Consider the following 8,793-nt stretch of genomic DNA (forward strand, 5'->3'; position numbering starts at 1 on the left):
GCCCGGGCTGGATTCGAACCCGCCACCTTAGGTGTATGTGGCTGGTGCCTTAGCCACTCGAGCCACAGGTGCCGAGCCAGTCCCATTTTTCGATTAATAATTTTTTCAGCAGTCATCTTTTCTCCAAACCCACCATGGCTCTTCCTATGGGTTACTTCACAGTGGTATGTTATGATATCTTCTTTAGACATAAACATCTAAAAATAGTCTTCTCCACAAAGAGCACTGCTCCCTCATAATCTTCTTGAAATACGTATCCGTCCTGATCTATATTTAATTTCCCCACTTTTGTTAGGGATGTGCATACAGAGATATTTTGTTTGCCTCTTGATTATAAGAAAGCTACTACACAAGAGTGATGACAAATGACAACTGACACTCAGCTGTGCTGCCCAGGGCTTTATACCAAGAATGGCAAGGACTGTGGTGAGATAGAGAATACACAGCCACCTAAGGGGGAAGCATCACTCAGTTCCAGACAATCATTGCCAGTTAGGGATTCAAGCCCAGCATTGCTAGATCTCTTTCTCAACACAAGTCAGAAACTCAGATTTTTTTTTCATGTAAAATTTCCCAACTTTTAAATGTTACCAACTCAGTTAGGATAGACTAACTGGGCTATGCTATGTAAACCCCAAAATATCACTGGCTTAGCACATCATATAAAGCATGATGCAGGTCAGCAGGGTTCTCTTCCAACTGGCAACTCAGGAAGCCAAGATCCCTTTGTTTCCTGATGCTGCCACCTCAACATACGGCTTCTGAGGTCACCTCTGCAGGGAAAGAAAGAGGCGGAAGATGCACAGCAGCTTCTAAGGGCCTCGGCTGGGAAACAACACAATCGTTTCAACTCACAATCCATCCAGCAGGTGAAGCTGCCTGATTCCAGAGAAGGAAGGGAAATGAAGTGGAGCGGTTGGATATCTGATGACCACTAACTACTACTACTGCCATAGCACTTAATTCAAAATAAACAGACAAACCAGAAAAATCTCTGAGCAGATCAAACAAAATACAAGTGTAGTTTAGACCCAATCCAGAGCTGTCATACTAATTATTTTACCATTAGAAAAAACTGAAACTCAAAGACATTAAGTGTCTCGCCCAAGCCACATAGCCAATGAATGGCAAAACTAAATCCACGTTCTTTTTCCACACCATGCTACTAGTGGGGTTTTTTAGCTGACTGAATGATATTAGATGGACACTCATGCTTCCTAAGCACCCCTTAAAACTATGTCTGATATTAACTAAAATCTCACAATTAAGAATTTTATTAACTCTAATATATATATACACATATATATATAAAAACTTTGTTGTTCTGGGTTCTTAAACTTTAGTGTCAGGGGCTCAGTGCCCATAGCTTTTGAACCCAACCTGGGCCTGCTAAACAACAATGACAACTACAACAACAACAACAAAATAGCCGGATGCCGTGGAAAGCACCTGTAGTTCCAGCTATTTAGGAGGCTGAGGCAAGAGAATCACTTAAGCCCAAGAGTTTGAGGTTGCTGTAAGCTGTGATGCCATGGCACTCTTCTGAGGGTGACAAAGTGAGACTCTGTCTCAAAAAAAAAAAAAAAGAGTACAGCTCTTAGCTATGTGTGGTAACTCACATCTCTAATCCTAGCACTCTGGAAGGCTGAGATGGGACAATTGCTTGAGGCCAAGAGTCCAAGACCAGCCTGAGCAAAAGTAAGACCACATCTCTACTAAAAATAGAAAAAGTAGCTGGGTATGGTGTCATGGCCTTAGTCTAACTCACCGAAACCTTAACCTGGGCTTATGCAATCCTCCTGCCTTGGCCTCCAGAGTAGCTGGGACTACAGGTGCATGCTACCACATTTTGCTAATTTTTTAGTTTTTTTGTAGGGAGTAGGTCTTACTATATTGCCCAGGGTATTCTTAAACTTCTGGCATCGATCAAAGATGATCAAACGATCTTCTCCCAAATTGCTAGGATTATAGGCATGAGCCACTGCATCTGGCCTCAAAAATTAATTATTAACATGTAATTAGGAAAGTGATTTTACTATGTCAGAATGACAGTGAAATTCTCCATGCTTAACAATAAGAATAGAACAATAGCCTTCAAAACAGATGAATGTTCTGAATCTTCTCTCTAGAGCATTCCAAAATATGCCATCAATATATAAAGACCAATGAGCTCTTCATAACTCAGAGAAAAATTATAAATAAGTTAATGTTTAGAGGTCAAACCATGGATTATTCCACTTAAAACTATTGAGGACTTTTCCTTCTCTTTCTTTCTGTTGCCAATTGCATATATGAAGGTTAGAAGAAAATAAAAAGCAAGAGAGAGATACGTTGCCTGGGAAGGGACCAGCTGGCCACCTGAGTGGTCCTCCTAGGCCAGCACCCTTATTGCCCACCCCCCCCCCCAGCACTTAGTCACCAGTTCATCTCTCAGGGACAGATTCACATCAGCAGAGATCAAAGAGACTGTTACATAAACCAGAATCCTATTAATTTACAAGGAGAGCCTTAACTGCTGAGGGGCTGAAGATTTGTGGGGGGGTTTGCCAGTAAGTTCTCCATATTTATGCAAAGAACGGCTATATAAACAGAAAACCAAAATTACAGTGCCCTAAACAGAATAGAAGTTTCTTTTTTTCCATAAAAGAAGTCTCAATGGACTAACACAGAAGTTTTAATGTATCACCTGGGATAAAAGCTTTTTATCTTTCTGCTCCGTCATCCTCAGCTTCCTTTCTCAAGTTTACCTCATGGCCCAAGATGACTGCTAGAGATTAGTCATGATGTACACATCCCAGCCAGCAATAATGAGGAAAGAAGAAAGGATATACTACCTGTTTCTCAAGAGCCTTTCCATTAGTCCCATACACATTTCCACTCATATTTCACTGACGAGAACCTAGTCTCATAGCCACATTTAGCAGTAAGGGCAGTTGGGCAGGGGAGTCATTCAGCTAGGCACATTGCTATCGCATTAAAATTGTTATTAGGAAGAGAAGGGAAAGGATGTTGAGGTAGGCATTTCTGCTGCTGCAGCCAAATTATAATCAGAAGGGGCTGAATGAATGACAAAGAGAGTCAGATTTGTGGTTTAAAGAGCCAACAGTTAAGGCTGTGCACCTTTGGTCTGCACATGAATCGCTTGGGATCTTGTTAAGTGCAGAAGATGATTCAGGATATCAGAGGTCAAGACTGAGATTCTGCATTACCAACAAATTCCCAGATAATGCTGGTCAGTGGATCAAGTTTTGAGTAGAAGAACCTAAAGCATCATTCCCAACCCAATTGGTGTTTTCTCTAACAATCCGAGGGATACAGCTGATTAAAGTGAGAGTATTGCAGGGGGATCCACAGGCTAGGGGTGCTGGGTTTGAGGTGAGGAGAGACTGACTAAAGCTTGCTGCATGCTTTGCTCCAACTGAGCCCACTACAGCAACTTTTTCTCTCAGAGCATCTCCCCTGTATGCAAACTGACAGAAATTCTCCAAGGTTGAGTTGAAAAAGAGAGAAAGTGGAAGCAGGCCACCCTGGGTGTCAGGATCTTGACTCAGAATTCAGTCTGTTATCCTGCTAAACTGAGGTGGGAATTTGTACTGCCATGGGAAGTGCCTATGGAAGTCCCTTGAGCAGAAACTAAGGACATTAAAATAGCCCCTGACCCCAGGATGTCCACTTTCTACCACCCATGGAAAAAGCCAAAACTGCAACATCAAATATCTCTTTCTTTGCCCTACTCCTACTTAGCCCGATAGACTTCTCCAGATCACAGAGGACGATTCTTTTTGATGTATGGGCAAGCTCACATTTCTATCGACTACCCATTTTTACTATTAATAGTTAAGCTATTGCAATGGGGCCACATAACAAAAGAGATCTGGGATACTAATATATTTTAAACTCCTGGAAAATTTATTTTTAGTGAAAAAAAGCCAAAAAAGAATTATACAAAAGTGCTATTCCTTTCTTTTTTTTGCTTTAAATCTTTTTTCTTTTTTGAGACGGAGTCTCAAGCTGTCACCCTGGACAGAGTGCTGTGGCATCACAGCTCACAGCAACATCAAACTCTTGGGCTTAAGTGATTCTCTTGCCTCAACCTCCCAAGTAGCTGGGACTAGAGGCACCCACCACAACACCCGGCTATTTTGTTGTTGTTGTTGCAGTTGTCCTTGTTGTTTGGCAGACCCGGGCCTGGCCTGAACCCATCAGCTTCAGTGTATGTGGCTGGCGCCCTACTCACTGAGCCACAGGCACTGCCCTAATTGCTATTTATTTCAAATAGCACTTTTTTTTTTTTAAGACAGAGCCTCAAGCTATCCCCCTGGGTGGAGTGCTATGCCATCACAGCTCACAGCAACCTCCAACTCCTGGGCTCAAGCGAGCCTCCTGCCTCAGCCTCCCAAGTAGCTGAGACCACAGGCACCCACCACAACGTCCAGCTATTTTTTGGTTGCAGCTGTCATTGTTGTTTTGGCGGGCTGGGCTAGATTCGAACCCGCCACCTTAGGTATATGTGGTTGGTGCCTTAGCCACTTGAGCCACAGGCACCAAGCCTCAAATAGCACTTTTAATAAATGTATAATTATAATATATATACAAAGTGCAATGACTTGAATATATATATGAGGTCAAAAGACTAAATTTGAGGCCCTCAAGGGCCCTCTTTGCTCTCTGTGATAAACTTTGGGAAGCTTTGGGACCAGACACCCACCTCCTCTTTCCATTCCCAATGTGCTTGGCTGGATTCTATAACATGAGACACTAACTGTCTATCCAATATTCACCCTTATCTTCTTCACTGACAAAACTACAATTTTTCAGGGGCAATGTGCCAATTAAAATACACAGTCTCCTTTAAAGCTTGGAATAGACCTTGTGACCCATTCTTGGACGAAAGGATTTGAACAAAAGTCCACCGGATGAGGCTTCAGCAAAATTACTCTTTTAATGATAGAAAGGGACAGACTTCTGACATATGGATTTTGCTCTTCTGCCTTCCTGCTTTGAATACAGATGTGATACCTAGAGATGCAGTAGAGGCTTTGCAGTCATGAAGATGAAAGCCTGGTGCTAGAGATGGGAAACAGAAAGATGAAAGAAATCTGGGTTCCTAATGGCATTGTAGATTTTCCACATTAATCTTGAACCACTACCTCTAGCCTTGTTATATGGGGAAAATAATTCCTTACTTGGGACCTATTGTATAAGCTCCTCTTTTTCTTTTCCATTCTTTACTCTTATCCCCTCCACCTTCCCCAGCATGGCCATGCTATTCAATCAAGTCTAATAAAAATTAATGGGGGTATGAGAGGAAGGAAGGCAAATTCTAGTAATGGTGATGAATCCTAAGTTGATTGCACAAATACAAGTGGCTTAATTTATAAAGGACAGATATTCCAGACAGGAAGCTTAGAAAAGCACTTCCCAAACTTTAATGTACAAACAAATCACCAAGGGATCTTGTTAAAATGCAGACTTCTATTCAGTGGGTTGTTGGGAGAAGCCATATGCCCTGGGCCCTGATGCCACAACTTGTCCTGGCTCTGCATGACAAGAAAACAAGGCCCTGACCACTTATCACCAAGGTCAATTCTTAGGGTGCAATATTGTGGGATAAAGTAACCTTTCCCTTCTCTACCACCACCCCCACAGAATTTCATTGTATATACCTGGGATTTACACCCTGATGTTATGGGTTACGTGTAGATAGTAAAATAAGCCTGAGTAACATAGTGAGACCTTGTCTCTACAAAAAAAAAAAAAAAAATTAAAAATTAGCCAGGAATGGTGGCATACACCTGTAGTCTAAGCTTCTTGGAAGGCTGAGGATCACTTCAGTTTGGGAGTTCAAGGTTGCAGTAAGCTATAATGATGCCACTGCACTGTAGCCTGGCCAACAGAGTGAGACCCTGTCTAAAATAAAACAAAATAATAGGGTGGCACCTGTGGCTCAAAGGAGTAGGGCGCTGGCCCCATATGCCAGAGGTGGCGGGTTCACATCTAGCCCTGGCCAAAAAGAAAACAAATAATAATAATAATAATAATGATAGTTCCTATAGTGAAGCAGATTAACATTATCTATCATTTCACATAGTTACTTTGTGAGTAATAAGAGCAACTAAAGTCTACCTATTTAACAAAAATCCCAAATATAACACAACTTTATTAACCATAATCTTCATATTATACATTAGATCTTTGGACTTGTTCATAATATATCATATTAGACTTTCTAATACTTTCTTTCTTTCCCACTTTCCCACTCTTCACCCCTTTCCTTCCCTTCTGGCATAGATTCTTCTTCTTTTTTTTAGAGATAGAATCTTACTTTGTTGCCCTCTGTAGAATGTTGTGACATCATAACTCACAGCAACCTCCAACTCTCGTGCTCAAGTGATCGTCTGGCTTCAGCCTCCTGAGTAGATGGGACTATAGGCATCCGCCACAGCACCTGGCTATTTTTTAGAGACAGAGTCTCAGTTTTGTTCATGCTGGTCTAGAACTCAGCTGAGTTCAGGCAACTCAATCCACCTGCCTCAGCCTCCCAGAATGCTGGGATTACAGACGTGAGCCACCAAGCCCAGCCTGTGGCATACATTTTTAAACATCCTGTTACATGACCTTGAAAGCCCATCACAGGAGAATAATGCTTTGTTTTGCCAAGGCAAAGTCAGCACCAAGTCATTGCATAATCCCCTCTCACACTCAGAGTTCCTGAGCAGCTGCTTTGGAGGTGGATGAAAATAACCCACCATTTCAGTTTTTATAACCCGTTCAGGAATGAGAATGTTATTTTAAAGGCATGATAATTTTAAAGCTTTGGCTGGCCTATGGGAAAATGTCTTCAACCCTTTAGAGAAATTAAGTGGATTCTAAACTGTCAAAAATGAGCTCTTTCTTTGTAGTAACATGAAATGATTCACTGCTTACTTGCTTTGAGGGTTTTAAAATACCCATGCTGGCTGGGCTTGGCGGCTCACACCTGTAATCCCAGCACTATGAGAGGCTGAGCTGGGTGGACTGCTTGAGCTCAGGGGTTTGAGACCAGCCTGAGCAAGAGCAAGACTCCCATCTCTAAGAACAGAAAAACTAGCTGGGTGTTGTAGTGGGCGCCTATAGTCCCAGCTACTCAGGAAGCTGAGGCAAGAAGATTGCTCGAGCCCAAGAGTTTGAGGTTGCTGTGAGCTATGATAGCATAGCACTCTACCCTGGGTGACAGAGTCTGTCTCAAAAAGAAAAAAAAAAAAATCAAACAACAATGACAAAAAAAACCTGGAGAGTTTCAAACCATTGCATTAGGATACCTTCCTGCCTCGTGGCCTCTATTTATTAAGATAAACATAATATCCCTAATTTCACCTTGGTTTTAGGGAAATAAAGGTGAACAAATGGCTCACAGCATAGTCAGATACATAAGGAAAGGGGTTCTCTTGGTGTGTAGTCCCCCTAAAGCAGACCATGAGGCAAAGATTTTGGTGCAAGCAGGTTATTCAGAACCACCGTGAAAGAGTGGGAAGGGAGACAAAGAACAGAGGAAAGCCAATAAACAGACATGAATTAGCTGATTTCTGTTGTGGGCAATTGGGGCTTAATCTTTTCTTAAAATTATTTTTTATTAAATCATAACTTTGTACACTGATGCATATATAGGGTTCAGGGTACTGCTTTGATATACAATGTGAAATATTTAGATTGAACTAAGTAACACATCCATCACAATTATACTCACTTCTTTTTTTTTTTTTTTTTTTTTGAGACAGAGCCTCAAGCTGTCCCCCTGGGTAGAGTGCCATGGCATTACAGCTCAGAGCAACCTCCAACTCCTGGGCTCAAGCGAGTCTCTTGCCTCCGCCTCCCAAGTAGCTGGGACCACAGGCGCCCACCACAACGCCCGGCTATTTTTTGGTTGCAGCCGTCATTGTTGTTTGGCAGGTCCGGGCTGGGGATTCGAACCCGCCACCTTAGGTGTACGTGGCTGGCGCCTTAGCCGGTTGAGCTATAGGCGCCGAGCCTATACTCACTTCTTAATAGTTTTGAAATGTACCATTGCATCATGCATACTAGGTGATATCCCCCCAAATACCCTCCCTCCACCCATATCCCCCTCCCCTCCCCTCTCTCTCCTCTTCCTTTCTACTTTCTGGACTATAGTTATGTTTTGCCATTCATATGAGTGCTGGGGCTTAATCTTGATGAGGACTTGCTGAGAGTCTGATGGAACACACTTCAAAACTCTGCACCAAAGAGTGAGAAAGTAGAGGTGTTACATACCGACTATTAATAGTGTCTCTCAGTGCTCGAGGGTTGCTCCTGGGCCATTAACTACTCAGTGCTCTGATCAACTCTGAAGTAGACTGAACAACCTCTGCCCCAGGTCAGAGAATCCTGAGATAGAGATGGAGGAAAGCCTCCAAGCAGGCAAAGGACACATGGGTGGGGCACTCTCAGCCTCTGCGGCAAGGGTTAAAGTCAGGTTCATAAATGGACTATGTATTCCTCACTTGAAATAGATGACTTAGGGAAAAATATAAGAACAAAAACAAATAATTAAAATATACAGTATTGTCTTTTGAAAAACTATTTTTGCCTTGTAAGGTCTGTTTGTCTTTAAGTAAAGTAGCAGGAAGTCCATCTGTAGCCCTTGGCTGTGGAGCAGAAGCAATTCGGAGTTGAAGCCCTCACCATTTGCAATTCCCATTCCCTAATTCCAAAGGTACTCAGAGTTAAATAAGGTCACCCTCTCTCTGTAGAGTCAGCACAAGTCTGGGCAGAAGATGACATCATTGACACTTGAAA

Source organism: Otolemur garnettii, unplaced genomic scaffold (assembly GCF_000181295.1).
Source record: "Otolemur garnettii isolate 467f Iridium unplaced genomic scaffold, OtoGar3 scaffold00002, whole genome shotgun sequence".
Taxonomy (NCBI): Eukaryota; Metazoa; Chordata; class Mammalia; order Primates; family Galagidae; genus Otolemur; species Otolemur garnettii.